At 43.0% G+C, this 15,879-nt stretch overlaps 1 protein-coding gene across 1 annotated transcript in view; it reads left to right on the forward strand.

Moving 5' to 3' along the window:
* Positions 1-12,157: 12,157 nt before the first annotated feature.
* Positions 12,158-15,879, forward strand: part of ANXA6 (annexin A6) — a 58,867-nt gene continuing 55,145 nt past the window's right edge. The window contains exon 1 of the mRNA XM_048487367.1: positions 12,158-12,352. The gene's annotated coding sequence lies outside the window, so the exon portion shown is untranslated. The remainder of the gene's footprint in view (positions 12,353-15,879) is intronic.

The following is a 15,879-nucleotide window of genomic DNA, read 5'->3' on the forward strand; positions in this document are numbered from 1 at the left end:
GTCCCACATGCATTGAAAACCAGCCAGCTTACTCTTTGCTCCTCAAATGACTGCAGCAGCATTTCAGGCAGTGCCACCAGGTTTGAGCAGGAATTCCTTCTCTTTTCCCACATCATGCTGGGCTTTTTGCTTTGGGGAAGGCAGGCTTGAGGCGGGAAGAAGGACTTTTCTCTGCCTTCCCACACAGGCTAGACAGCTTACTTTGTCCCAGGCTGCATCAACACTGCTAGGGACAACAGCTTGCTGGCAACTTTGGGTAGACCCCCCCCCCTTCTTTTGTACTGGCTGGCTGGCTGGCTTTTGCTGGTGCTGGCCCCTCCACCCCAGGCCAAATGAATGCAAAGGGAGGATAATGGCCAAGACCTACAGCGGCTTACATTCAGAAATGAAGATCCAAGTCTGCCCAGTCACTGAAACATTTTTTAAAAATCTACAGAGATAATCAGAACTGGCCAATCTGAAGCCCTTCAAGGCACAAGCCTCTCCTAGCCCCACCCACTTCTCGAAAATGCTCAGCAGGTCATGGGTTTTGTGTTGGGGAAGGATAAGGATTCTTAGTCTTTGTGATTTCCGACAGCTAACTTCACAGTCCTTCTTAATTGCTTAAATTTTGCAAAAGATTTATGACAAACTAAATGATTTGGCTAGTCAGGTCTTTGCTATTAGCACCTCCTTTTGTGCATATCAGCACAAATAGTGGGTGAAGAAATATGGATGAAAAAAGGAAATATATATTTTATCCAATTAAAAAATTAGACTTCCCTTGAGCAGCAAACAGGTTAGCTGGAGTAACCGCAGGGCTATCAAAAATTGTCTTTTGCGTAAGCAGCACCAAATAATTAACCTTAGGTCAGTACTTATTTTACCTAGCCCTCAAGATTTTAGATGTATTCTCATGCTTAACTCTCTCAAAAATTCAGCTTTAGTTTTCTCCAAACTTGGGGCAATTTCATTTTTATGTAGTCTTTTCCTCAAGGGTTTTAAAAAACCTTTCAGCAGTACCATTGATTTTGGTGCCTGCTAATGCCAAAGCAAAGGTGGATGGTCCTATTCCATCTCCAGTTACTATGCAATAAACCCTCACTGACTTTTTCTCCCTGCTGCTAAACAAAGGCCCCTTATCTTGAAACAGATTATCCTGAGGACAAGTTCTTAGATTCATATCAAGCTCTACTTCCTTAACAACAACATATGCATGCTAAACTTGATCTGGTAGATTAACTGTCAACAAAGACGGGGATCAAAGACCATTTCTAGTCCACCTTGTCCAGCATTTCCCCAGATCCCAGCATGCTCTATGTGACTAAACCACCTTCTTCAGAGCATGCTGAGATCCCTTACTCCCTTAGGTCCACCCTTATCACCTCTTCAACCACCCTGAGATTAAGACTGACAGGCAGTGAAGCTTTTAGAAAATACCAAATTTAGCCAGGGGCATATGGAAATCTCCAATAAACCCCCAGATGTCCTTTTGAGCAATCATATCAGATGCTCCAATGAGATAAAGGAGATAAAGCCAATATTACAAAAGTATACAAAATATTACAAAAATATTACAAAAGTATAAAAAGAACAAATCTCTTTGCTATCAAGTAAATGCAGGGCACGCTAGAACTGAATGAAAGAATACAGCAGGTAGATAGAGTTTTCAGCAATGTGTCACTACTAGAGGTAGAGATTTTGCACAGTGATCCTGAGTATAATATCAGGGATGTTATACGAATGGACCCAGTGGTGGTTCGCAACACTTTGACAGAACCGGTTGTTAAAATGGTGCTTGTGAACAACCAGTTGTTAAATTATTTGAATCCCACCACCGGAACCGGTTGTTAAATTATTTGAATCCCACCACTGAATGGACCCAACTACACGATACTCTGTTTCTAAAGTTGCCAACCTCTAGGTGGGTCTGGACATCTCCCAGAATTACAACTGATCTCCGTACCACAGAAATGAGTTCTCCTGAATAATGGCTGCTTTGGAGGGTGGGCTGCATGGAATTGTACCCTGCTGAGTTCCCTCCCTTCCCACTCTCCCAAGGCTTTACTCCCCAAATCTCCAGGAATTTCCCAACTTAGAGATGGCAACCCTACCTGTTCCTGAATCTATCCCTGGGCCCATGGTGGGTCCTGTTAAGAATCTACTTGCTAGGAGTTCGTGGTTGAACCTTTAGATTCCCCAGTGCATGGGGACTGAGTCCAACTATGACAGCAGAGAATGGGGAAAGGGGACTGAAGCTCCCTTGTCATTTTCCTATCATGAAGTCATCTCAGGGAGCTGCTGTTTGCCCCACTGGGGAAGCTTTCATGTACTGGTGTTGGGTTATGCATTGTTCTGGGAAAAGAAAAGTTATTGATCCCCCCCCCCCCCCCAAAAAAAAAAAAAAAAAGGCTTCTGAGTTCATTATTATGTCTTTTGGTCTGGCTTTCAAGCCTTGAGGTTTGATGGGCCAAGTTGTGTTGGAATGCAGTGAACGAGGCATGGATTTGAAGCAATTTGTTTGTTTTGTTTTCCATCACAGGGAAGGGGGAAGTCTGATATGTGTACTATTGTCAACAAAGCACTGATTGTTTAGTACAGCATTTCACATGAGCTATTTTCTTTCTAATGCTGCAGATTACACCAACTTTGTTCTGCATAAAAAGCATGACTTGTAATAAGAAGCAGCTCTGGAATGGCTTATGAAGTTGTAGGCAGACTGCTGTGTTTTGCTGCTTTGCATTAGTTGAGAACCTTTAATTCTGGCTGGCTGAAATCCAGTTCAGTTGATGTACTTTTTCCATGGAAGCATTCTTAACAATCTCAAATTTTCACGGATAATTGAAACATATGGACCAAGGCAATTACAGATCTTTCCGTCAACTATTTCCCACCCTCCAGGAATGGTGTTTCCCCACGCACCAGGAGTGGCCGTCATTCTTTATGATATCCGCTTATTTACAAATGTACAAGCAGACCTTATTGGAAGCAGGCAGTCTTTTAAATCAAGCAATTCAACTGCTAATCCTGCATCAAATTCCTGAAACAAAAAAAAACTCTCCCCTACTAAAGATTACATCCCAGTTTTAGGTATGTAACTAAAACCTTCAGATCACTTATTATCTATCTGCCCAGATGAAATATGTCTTTGTCTTTGGCACAAACACTAATGGGTGTAACATTCTAAAGGGTGGGAAGATATTTCCAGCCATTATGGACCATTAAACTCATCAATCATTGCCCAGATGTAAAAAATTATATGGGCCTATTCACAGTAACAAAAACATAACAGAACTATATGGACTGGGCCTGACTGGTAAGTTCTATTGTGTGTTCTAACAGATTAAACTAGTATTGTCGAAGGCTTTCACGGCCAGATTCTACTGGTTGTGAAGGGTTTTCTGGGCTGTGATACACCTCTGAAGCTGTGATACTCCTCTGATACACCTGTGATACATCTCTCTGTGATACACCTCTGAAGATGCCAGCCACAGATGCCGGCAAAACGTTAGGAACAAGATCTACCAGACCACAGCCACACAGCCCGGAAAACCCACCACAACCAGATGAAAATAGGTTTCTCTGCCAAACACCTTCACGTTTTCATGCAAGCACAGAAGAATATCTTCATGAATTTAAATGTGGATAAACAAATGTCTTCACAGATTTCTACCATGGTAAGTTAGCAATCAAGCATTTTTGTTGGCATCAAAGCCTTTCCCATAACTCATATTTTATCATTGTTACTTCAATCGCCTTCCCCCAAACCTCCTGTGCCTCATTGATCCACCTCTGGAACATGACCATCCTGTGCAAAAATATGAAGGGCAGGTTTGCTTAAGGAAATTGCCACAGAGAAGGAAAAAGGCAAAACTGTAGTGACTAAATAAATTGGACTACTGCAGTATGAACTTTTCTAGGTAACATCCTAATTCATTTAAAAAGGACAGTGACGGTGACATATACATGAGCAGAGATACAGTGTAGAATAACCTCAAATTAAAGTTAGAATAACCTCAGATTAAAGTGGTGAATATGCAATGAACAACTAACTAAAAGACAGTTTGTCTTTCTGAGCACAAATTCCATGCAAAAAAACGTATTCTTGTCTTCAGAAACATTGTGGAATTATTCACTGCAGCTCTCCATCCTTGCACTGTAAGCCCTCAAAGAAACTATTCTGATACGATGTTTGCCAAACAACTTCATTGCTATCAGTGAAATGGAGCACTTAATGTAATATACTTACATGTTAATTGTTCAATTCTCACTGCTATCACAGCTGTAGAAATATGATTAGAAAGACTGTAATAATCTAGGCAAACAACTGTTCACTTGGGATGCCAGCTTGTGCGTAGGGATTGTGAAATTCCACACACTAGTATGGTCTGCTTTATTTTAAAAAACTTCAAAACACCAAATGTGTTTTACTGGCCCACATTACTGATTTCAATGATATCCTCTCGATTTCTTACTTCATTGCATCTCTATGCTGTTGATTAGGTCCTTTGTGAACAGGGCATTTTAGACATGTGGCTTTTGATTGTTCATTCAGGTGATTATTGTGAACTGAAGTTTTCCCTGTCTAGACAAAGGAATGCTGTCTTTCACGAGTTCCCACAGTTAATCTCCTGTTGCTCTATTTCATGGACCCTCCTGGCAAGCTAACCTGATGGCTCATGTCTCACAGGTCAGTGCCTTAGAAGGCATCAGATCTTTAGTGCCCCTTGGCCCTGTTTCATAAAGGAAGAGGGAACCTTGCTGATACTGCCAAAGATTGTTTTTAAAGGCACCCATAATGGCTAAGCAGAACCAAACAGGAAAACTCATCTTACAAAAGCATGGGTTCATGTGAAACTGTCCAGATGGTAACACCAGTAACAGGTAGCTAGAATGGGCTTATAATACTGCATAATGGTTAACATGCTGGGCTAGGACTGGAGAGCTGCGAAGCTCTCTGGCTGATCTTGGACCACTCCCTCCCTCTCAGCCTCACCTACCTCACAGGACTGCTGTGAACAAACAACACAGCCCTGAAAACCCACAGCAGCCAAACCTTGTATACCTCGTTGAACTCTGAGAAGAAAGAGTCCGGAAAAAAAAATTAGATAGGTAGAAGACGTTTCCAAAATGGGAAACACAATTGAATAAATAACTCCATGTAGGGAGAAATGCCCCACAGCTGGAGATGTCCTGATCTCAGAGAGATATCTGTTGTCAATTGCTCTTCTCAAACAGGAGATGGCAGAGTTGCACTTTGGAAGGCTCTAAACCCCTTTTTTCTGAAAGGAGTTTTCTTGAAAGGACTTGAAAGATACAGTGTAGAATAACCTCAAATTGAGGTTTTCTGATTGATGTTTTCTGAAAGGACTTTAAAACCACCTAGAAAGGTTTTTAATTTAAAAAAATACAGTTCACAATTTTCAAAACATTGTAAAATGGCAGTTGGAACCCAGCATGAGTGTAGGAATGGTGGGTTAGGTGCATGAACGAGTGGCAAACAGTGACAGAAGTGGTAGGAAACATCTGACTTATAAAACATACCTTCCTTAAGTGAGACGAGGAAATTGCAATCCACAGTTTTTGGTTTGTTTCCAAATGCCAAATGAGAGCCACTGCTGTGCAGCAGTTCAAGTGCCAAACCATAAGACAAATCTCCAGTCTGCCATGAAGCTCATGGGATGATCTTGTTCCAATCGCTTTCCTCAGACCTTGGTCCAGTTGCTTTCCCCAGTGTAACTTATCTTATAGGCTTGTGTGAGGATAAAATGGAGGGAGCCAGAACCTGAGCAACTTGGAATAAAAATGTAATTGATTATTGAAAGGAAGAACTATCATGGGACAGGACTTCTTAAGGGGCGAATGCATGCTGATGTATAACATTTTCCAGTGATCATAGTAAACTGGCAAAAAGCTCTTATTTAAGGAATATCAGCAGTTGGACAGCAAACTAGAAAAAATATTGAGAATGCTGATACAGAAAAATAACCACTACCATCACAGGTGATCATAGGCCACCAACCTAATACAGTGTCACTGTGGATAAAGCTAGAGGTATTTCAATTTTAGTATTTCCAGTTTCTGTATTTTCCCCTGTTTTGCTGCAGTCTTTCCCAATGCAATTTGGTACGATGTTTTGAGAAAGATCACAGTTTTGATGTGTCTTTGCACACTGTGTGGATGTGAAGGTGCATATTTTTGCAGGTACCATCCACATCAGCACCATTTCCTTATCTGAGTCCCCATGGATAGCATTCTGACACACACACACACACACACACAAACACACACACACACACACACACACACACACACACACACACACACACACACACATATTGGAGGGCTTTTTGGACTTTCAAAAAATCAGTAATTGGTACACTGGTATTACTTAAAAACCAGTAATTGGCATATCACTGTAACAATACAATAGTGGTATGTCAATTACCATTGCTTTTTAAAACTGGAGGAGAATCGAAGTGATAGTTGGCTGGGAATGAAAAGTGCAGAGGGAACAGCCATGTGGACACCTATTGCCATAGCAAATGCCTCTTCGTTTGCTCTGGCAAAACAAAGAAAATGGAACCTCATCACCAAATGGATGCAGCCTCAGAGCGATAGTTTGGCTCAGGATGCGATGACAGTCCCATGACAGTCATTCTGATAATTCCCCTTTTTTCCTGGAAGCGCAATGTCTGGCTCACTGACTTCAGCTATATAGTGCAAAATCTATTCTTGCACCTCTGCCAAGGAACACTTTCCTCCTTCTACTCTTTTTATAATGATTCCCTCCCCACTCTTTTAAGAATTGTTTTTCTTAATTCAATCAGTTAGATGAGATGTACATGAGGTACTTTACAGGCCTGCGGTTGTATGAGCCTCATTTACTCATGATTCCCAGAAATGGGGCTGCCAGCCAAATATGAAGAATTGAGACAGTGTAAAGATTACACTGTAATCATGTTAAAATCCCTTTCCAGTTGACTGATTGATACTATCTTATGGTACTATGAATTACATATTATGAACAAAACTTTTAGAGAAAAGGCTGTGGAAGAGGCCTGAACCTGAGAAGATGTTGGGCCATGACTTGCCACCTTCCCCAACCCTTAGCCACCCCTTCCCATCTCCCCCACCCCTAGCCATCCCTTCCCATCTCCCCCATCCCTAGCCATCCCTTGCTACCTTTCCCCGCCCCTTGGCACCTTCTCCAACCTCTACCCACCCCTTCCCATCATCCCCCACCCCTAGCCATCCCTTCCCATCTCCCCCACCCCTACCAATCCTTGCCACCTTCTCCAATCCCTACCAATCCTTGCCTCCCTCCCCCCACCCCTAGCTCAGCTGGCATTGTTCTGAGGTACGTGATATCTAAGTGATCAGCTGGTGGAAGTGGTTGGTTTAGAGCAGTGGTTCTCAACCTTCCTAATGCCGCAGCCCTTTAATACAGTTCCTCATGTTGTGGTGACCCCCAACCCTAAAATTATTTGTGTCTTAGTTACTAAGACCATCAGAAATATGTGTTTTCCGATGGTCTTAGGCAACCCCTGTGAAAGGGTCGTTCGACCCCCAGGTTGAGAACTGCTGGTTTAGAGGGAGCCATGGAGATGGGCCAAATATACACAGGCCAAATATACACAGGCCTTGCTTGGTGCGCATCTGTTGTCATCAGCACCAGCAAATCTCTGCCTATGCAGATTGATGAGAAACCATGGATGCAGACACCTCGTAGAATAAAAATTACCCACAAGAATCAAGTTCCTATACTAATGGGACCACCTCCAAAAACTGGCCTATTGTCTTCCCTGCAGTTCTTCTGCTCAGGACTAGTTGCTGTACTGTCCCAATTCGGGTGAGTTTCTGTAGGGGGAGGGGGCCTCCCCCCTACAATCAGACAGCAACTTTAGGGAATTTGTTTCCCTGAGCACACCAGGGTCTGATTCAGATTTCCACTGCAGTGTTGTGGGGAGAGAGGGTTCCAGACTTCCCCACGTGCAATTTTCTCAAGTAGAAACAGTAGCAGGAAGGTGATTTTAGATGTTATTGGGCAAATAATGCCCCCGGGGCTATTTTCATTCATGAAAATGGCACTGAAGGGAAGAGAAGAGGCCCTTCTCCCACCCATGTCATGGTCCCAATCCAAATCAGGCCCTGGCAAGCTTAAGGAAGTAATCTCTGTCCAGCTGCCATCTGGCTGCAGGGAAGGAAAGTTGGTTTGGGAGAACTCAACATCTCATTTACTTCTGGCTATAGTGGTTTGAGTGTTGAACTAAGGTCTGTGAAACTAGGTTTGAATCCTCATTCTGCAATGCAAACATCACTCTTTGTGAGATTAACCTTTCTCCCAGGGTTGTTGTGAGAGTAAAATGGAAGAGGAAAGAATGGGGCTCCCACATACCTGCCATTCACAGAATGTGTAAAATGGATTTGTTCAGCAGGGAATTGGATTGTAGTTTATTGTGCTTCTCATTCCTGTAATCCAGTTTTTGCACTCTTATTCCTTTTTTATTTCATTTTTGCTAATTTTTCAACCTGCCTTGAGAAAGGCAAACAAGATAAGATTAAATTAAGTAAACAACAGCCCAATCCAGATGGTGGGGGAGCAAATAGGAGTGGCGGAGGGCTACGCCAATGCTTTTGCCCCCTCTGCCAACATAAGGGGCACCTACACCAGCAGAGGGAAAAATGTGTCTGTGTCCAGCCTTCCCACAGTTTTGTGGCAGGTAAACTCAGACATTTTCCAAAGAGAAAAAGCCTCCCTGCCACTAAGAAGCCTCTATGGGGCTCTATAGACTTAAGCCACCTTTTAACTGGCTAAAGTCTAAATTAATTGCCACCAGCATAAGGCGGCGATGGGCAGGAGGGAGCTGACTAAAGTTAACTCCTCCCCCAGTCACACCTCCAGACCGCCCCTGCTGCACCAGTGGAAGAGGGGCAGGGATGATGCTGCAGCATCCTGCGCTGCATCCCACCACTGGGGAGGGCAGCAGTGACCACATACCAGCAGTTTCGTCCCTCTGCTGGGGTAAGTGCCCTGGGGAGGGCAAATCCACTGGAGTGGCCGCATGCCACTCCCGAAGGCAGATTCAGTCTCCCTCCTTTGAACAGGACCATAAGCCTGTTTGGGTAATGGGACAATTTGGGTGGCAGAAGGGTTTTCAAATTCCATGCTGCTTGAAATTCATTTAGAGATGGAATGGGGCTACCTTCGCCGCACCATCCCCGGCTGCCTCAGTACCCCCTCCCCAATCTGGATTGCACTGTTAGCCAGCTTGAAATGAAAAGTGGGGTATAAACAGCTCACTGACTAAATAAATGTTGTTCTGTATTTGATAACTAGATGAGCAATTCTAGGCAGAGAGACTAGGATACGAGGTCCCTGGTTGAAATAAAGGCTGCAGTTCTATCATTACTGTATGATAGATCTCTCATAAACTGCTTCACAAAGCAGTTGGGCTGAGGGTTGTGGAACAGAAATACAAAACAAAACAAATAAATCCATGCATGCTTGGAGTAAGTTCCTAAGGAATTCATTACTCCCAAGAATTAGACAGTGTGGTTCTTATATAGTCTTACACAAAGGTAGTGCCTCCCAAAACTTTTTAAATAGTGACTACCAGACTTTTAATACACTGTTTGGAAATGTCTGGAATGACTACAACAGAATCCTGTTTCTGTACACGTTTGGATCATCGCCAGACAGCTGTCTTGGGACAGGTGGTCTGACTGAGCCCCTCACTTGTATGATTTCTCACAACAGCTTAGGATGCAGCTGCTATGGGAACTAAAGCAAACAGAGGCCCACTCAAGTTCAACTCTAGAGTTCTGGTCTTGGAGTAAACTAGTACTAATAATGAAATGAAAGCAAGCAAGCCATAGTGGAAATACGTTAGGTTTTGCTTTTTTCAAACCGTTTTCCAGGCTTCTAGAAAAAAACTTCTAGAAAAAGATATACAGAGATCAAATCTCACTGAGAAGGGAGGCGACAGCCTCTGAACAGCATCTTTTACATAATTATGTCCTTTACCAAAAAGGGGAGGGAGGGGAACGGATCCCTCGATAAGCCTTATATGGCCAGAGGCATAAGTTTTACAGAGGTTGTTCTTGAAGGGAGGCATGTGACCTTTCCTAGTTCTGCTCTTTTTCTTCTAAATTTCTGTGAACTGCTGTTGTTTGATGGTTAGTAAATATATTTCAAGGACTCCGATTCTCTTTGGATCTGGCTCAGATTTCACAGCGTAGATGCAATCCAGCAAAAGTTAGTTACAGCTAAAAACAGTGAGCCTCTTAAGCTGCTTTTGACCCAGTGGGCAAAAATACAGTTATTTGTAATTTTTCCACGACCAGAGCCAAAAGTAGCTGGAGAAGATTTTCAGTATGGTGGAAATGGATGAGAGGAATGCTGAGCACCAAACACTACAGTTTAAAAGATCATCTAAGCTTTAGGGACTTACTATGCAGTTATTGGGGTACCAGCTGTGTTGAAAACAATGGGTTTTGCTTCCAGAATACACATGCATAGGATTGGCTTGCTTTATAATAGTCATTTCTCAGCAGAGAGCATTTAACCATTTAGCCTTTTGCCATTGTATTGGGAAATGTGACAGATGACAAAATATCTTTGAAGGGTTCATTAGCTTTATAGCAGGGACGAATTCTTGTGGCATATATTTTACACTTCTCTGCACCACAGGTTGCATCTACAGATCTTCACATGGAGCAGGGGTATACTGCACTATTTTAACAATGTTTTCATTCTCAGAATCATAGAGTTGCAAGAGACCATAAGGGCCATCCAGTCCCAGGAATACACAATCAAAGCACTCCTGACAGTTGCTCTCTTGTTTAAAAACCTAAGAAGAAGACTCCACCACACTCTGAGGCAGTGGATTCCACTGTCAAACAGCCCTTACTATCAGGAAGTTCATCCTAATGTTTAGGTAGAATCTCTTTTCCTGCACCTTGAATCCATTTCTCTTTGTCCTAGTGTCTAGAGCAGCAGAAAACAAACTTGCTCCCTCTTCATAACATCCCTTCAAATATGATTATTATGTCACCCCTTAACCTTCTCTTCTCCAAACTAAACATTCCTAGCTCCCTAAGCTGATCCTCATAGGGCATGGAATCCAGACCTTTTACCATTTTGGTCATCCTCCTCTGGACCTGTGCCAGCTTCTTGACTTGTGGTGCCCAGAACTGGACACAGTATTCCAAATGAGGTCTGACCAGTACAGAATACAATGGTACTATTACATCTCTCCATCTAGACCAGTGGTGGTGAACCAATTGGCCATGCTGGCAGGTGCTGATGGGAATTGTAATCCATGGACATCAGGAGTGCCATCGGTTCCCCACCACTGATCTAGACACTATACTCCTATTGATGCACCCCAGAATTGTATTGGCTATCTTGGTGGCCGAATCACACTGCTGACTCATGTTCAGTTCACATTTTTAAAAGCCCTATGATTTTTTACATCTGCAGTTACTAATTCATGTATGAACTATTTTCTCAAGTGATTCTGAAATATTTTTTTTGTCTCTCCTGCCTGTCTGATTTAAATGGCTTACAAATAGGGACAGGCTACTTCTAACAGGAAAATTGTATGTTTTGTACCATTAGATAAATGGCTCATCTGACTTTCAGGTAAATTTGCAAATTTAATTTAAAAAAATTAAGTTCCACTTTGGGATCCAACTGGTATATGAGTGTTCCTAGTTCTTTGCCTTTCTAAATGCAACACCTCTCAGAACTCTTTGCTTCTCTCTCTTCGCCACCGATTTTCTTCCTGCAGTGCTGCAAATATATATATTTCACATTTTTGGGTTCTCTCACACATTTATGGCATTCACAATTGCACCCACGCACACTTTTTGCTTGTAAAATACACAACTGCCCAAAACAGGCCAAACCTATACATGCTCACTCAGAAGTAAAAACAAACTTACTTCTGTGGGATTTACTTCCAAATAAGCATGCACAGAAATACAATCCTACATTTATCTGCCACATCTTTCGCCCCCTGAAAATCTTAGGGAAAGTGATCCCACACCAACATGGATCCATTCAGAGGCCATCTAATATCCCGCCTTCCTCTGCACGTAATACTGCAGACGAGGAGCGGCGGGGGACTCTTGCAGCCAGCCTGGCCTCTCCCACCTGGGCAGGCGAGGGTGGTAGGGAGGGCTAGCCAGGCTTGGAAAGCTCTGGAGCGCGTGACGTCGCTCCTCGAGGGGAGCTGAGGAGAGGAAACAGCTGCATCGCCTGCAGGCCAGCCTTCTCTCTGCCAGCTCGAGCGCCTCCGGGCTGCCTTGCAAGGGACGTCGCGCCGCTCCTTTCATTTGCCACGGCCCAAAACGCTTCGTTTTGCCAGTGAGTTTGAGAGGGCAGACGGGAAACGGGGGGGGGGGGGGGGTCTTTCTGGGTAGCTGGAAAGAGTTTCTTTCTGGGGGTGGGGGCAGAAGGAAGGGCAGATTGAAAGGGGGAGCTGCTGAATGGTGTGTGTGGTTTTTGTTTTAGACTAACTTCCCCCAAACTCTAATATCTGTTCGATGGGGAATCGGTTGCTTTGTCTTTTTGAGAGCCACGTATTTTATGCACTTTTATTTGTCTGGAAAAATTTGTTTGAGCTTTCCTGGATTGGTTATTGCGTCTGGAGGAGCCGGTGGGTGTGGCCGGGGCAACCAGCCAAGGATGCTTGAAAGTCTTTCGAGGGGGGTTGCTTTTTTAACGGATATAAATGCATCACCTAAATGTATGTGCAGCGTTGTTGAAGTAGATCGGGCGCTAGTGAAAATGCCTTAATGCACTTGGAAGGGGGTAGATTTTGTTGTGTTGGACTCTGGAGTGGTATCAAATCACTAAAATAGCGGTGATTAGAGTGGCTGGTAGAAAAGGACCAGTAGTTGTAAAGTTTAATATATTCACTTTCACACCCAACTCCTGTCTCAAGTATTGGAGGCTAGAGGAAAGCAGCTTTTTCGTGGCCCTGTATCATAAAGAAGAGAGGGAGGTTTCTGGCTGTTCTGATCCATGGAGCTGATCCCAGCACACTGAAATTGCTGAGGCCTTTTTAGAAAGAATTGTCAGAGCCATTTGCTGTACAGTCTGCGGTGTTCTGTAATCTTAACAGCACCATGCTTAGCAGAATTACATTTAAGTCTGTTAAAGGCTGGCTTAGAATGGTGTAACTCTACTGCAAATGTAGTATGTTCCTGAACCAATATGCTATTGGATACCTAATTATTAGCAGATAAACACATGAGCCTTGCTTCAAAAAAAGTTTGCTTTTATTTATTTGCATTTTAAAACTGAGATCTTTACAAACCATTTCCTTCAGAACTGAGGTTAGACCCATTTGGTCAGTAAAAAATGCTTAGATTCTTGATGATTGCAGCTAAGTTATATACATATACAAAGCATTTGAAGTCTTCTAATCTGAGTCCCACAACTCCAGATAAATTGTGCTGGGTGGGGTTTGTGCTGGCATATTGCCATAGGAAAAATGAAACACTTATAAGATAATTGTTCAGTCAGGATTAAAAACCATTCTGATGCCAGAGGCTCAGATGTTGGTGTATAATATCTGTCTTGCATCCACCTACATGGTTTAAAAATAACCATAGATCCATGCCCTGGCAGAATGGGCTGGTTTGAATTCATGGAACTGGAGACGACATGTTAGAATGAATAGCTCTGGCTGTTTGGAGTGCTGTTGTAAATGTGAGCTGATCCATCCATCATTCCCAAGAGAAGGGAGGGTGGGGCAGGAAGACATTGAAGAAAAAGCTGAGCAAAATATAACATTTGTGAGAAGAAAAGGCATTGTGCCAGCTGTTAGATGGTTAATCCTCATGATCTGTTCAGTTCAGGGACATCGGGGCAAATCTCATTCATTCAGTCCACCAGGGTAAATCATTGATCAGGAGCTCTTTCACAACTGTATTGCTGTTTCTTCAAAAAAAGTTATTGAAAGCAGATCTTCCCAAACCTGAACAGAGATTGTCTCTACCTTGAAGTCACAAAAACTGCTGAATTTTGGGTGGGAATTTAAATTACTTTTTTTCAAGATGTCAAGAAGGCTGTCTTAGGTTAAAGCTTGCATCCGTTTTCAGGAAGGTGGTCACCCTTACATGAACTCAGCCTGCTGTTTCATCACCTTTTCTTTTAGTGGCTTACTTTTATCTGCAGAGGACTGAAATTACCAGAGAGTAATTGCCTCTTTATTTTCTCTTTTATATGACTACCACAGAAGAAAAGAGATTCTTTCTCTGGCTGTATCCATAAATGAGCTCCATGGGAAGCTACCATTGCATGAAATTGGAATTCTGGCTCTGAATTTGCATGAAATTGGGATTCATGACATTTTTGTGGTAACCCATTATGTTTGGAACAATAAAGCTGAGCAGCTGTTTCTTAGGAGAAAGGTTTATTCTTAACATTATTTTGTTTTTGAATATGGATATTCAGATGGCACTATTTTTGTCCATGTTGGTAAAACTTATTCTCGATGTAATTTTTCAAAGCCTGGATTTTATATATACGGGAGGCAAAGTTGTATAGACAATCTTATAATGTGCACTCGGAGGGTGGCAAGAGGAAATGAGATGGCAGACATGCAGAGTACATTGAAGTATTCACTTTCTTTTCTGAACACTCAGTTCTAGAATGGTGATCAAAGTGATAGAAGAATGTCCTCTCTTGTTCAGTAAGCGCATAAACTCTGGTGAAAGGAGACCATGTACTACACTAGATGCCAAATGCACAAGGAATAATGACCAACCAGGAAATTCACATTAAGCTAGGTTACATGTATATCCTGTACATTCTTCTAACTTGATGTCTTGGTATAGTACCTTGCTTCAAGTACTTTTAGTCAGCCATGATTCTCTGGCACGTGCTGGCTTATATTTCAGGATTTCTGTTGTCTCTAGTCTTCTTTGCCTGCTCTTGCCTCTAGTCTTACAGCATTCTTGATGTGGCCTGTTTCAGACCACCTTTCTTCAGCATATACAGCTTTCGGCAACTGTCTGGAACATCATAGTAGTCTCATTGAGGGTGTATGGCATGCCACAACAACTCTGTGAGTTTGAGAGAAAGTGGCTGACTAATATCTCCCAGAAAGCATCTAACTGAATGGGAAACTGATTCTTGGTCACTCTGGCTTAGTTGTAGCACTCTGGCCACTGCACTATATTATACCAGGCTAACTCAAAAGACTTGCGAGGAGTGGGGGGGGGGGGGGGGGGGGGCCAGGGATTGATAGCCAGCATTTCCCTTAAAAAACCCCAAAACAGTAGTAGCAGCCCGCACAATATATATATAAGGAATATTGCTATTACATCTAAAGGCCTCGGGGGAAAAACCCGGCAATCTTCACTCTTGGGGTGGGCAGGGAAGCAACCCAGAAAGAGTGAAACCCTCAGTGTGGGGGAGAGCACCAATGAATAATCAGCCTTAGATCCCCACATTCAGTTTCAGCCTGTTTCTCTGCTTGGAAAAGATCTGGGTGACTGCATTGAAGCCACATTCTACTAAATATGATGCTGGGAAGGTAGTACACCTTAATTTTGTCCCAGTGTACAGAGTAGCTAGCAGTCAGGAAAGGCTTTTTGAGAGAACCATGTAAATGGGGCACAGAAATGGAGTAATAAAGATGCCTTTGCTAGTTCTTTGCCTTGGCTTGGCCACCCCGCCCCAACCCCCTCCCCAGACTACACATTGAGGAGAGTGCTACTACTTTTTCTTTTTAAAAACTCTTGCCTTGCAAAGCAGCATCAATGAGGCTCTTTGCCTTGACACACACACACCTTTCACTGGCTACAAAGCAAGAGGAGTGTTGCTCCTTTAAAGCATACCAGTCACCAGGATGGAAGGAAATGACCTTTTTCCTGCCAGCT

The sequence above is a fragment of the Sphaerodactylus townsendi genome, linkage group LG03 (genome assembly GCF_021028975.2).
Source record: "Sphaerodactylus townsendi isolate TG3544 linkage group LG03, MPM_Stown_v2.3, whole genome shotgun sequence".
NCBI lineage: Eukaryota > Metazoa > Chordata > Lepidosauria > Squamata > Sphaerodactylidae > Sphaerodactylus > Sphaerodactylus townsendi.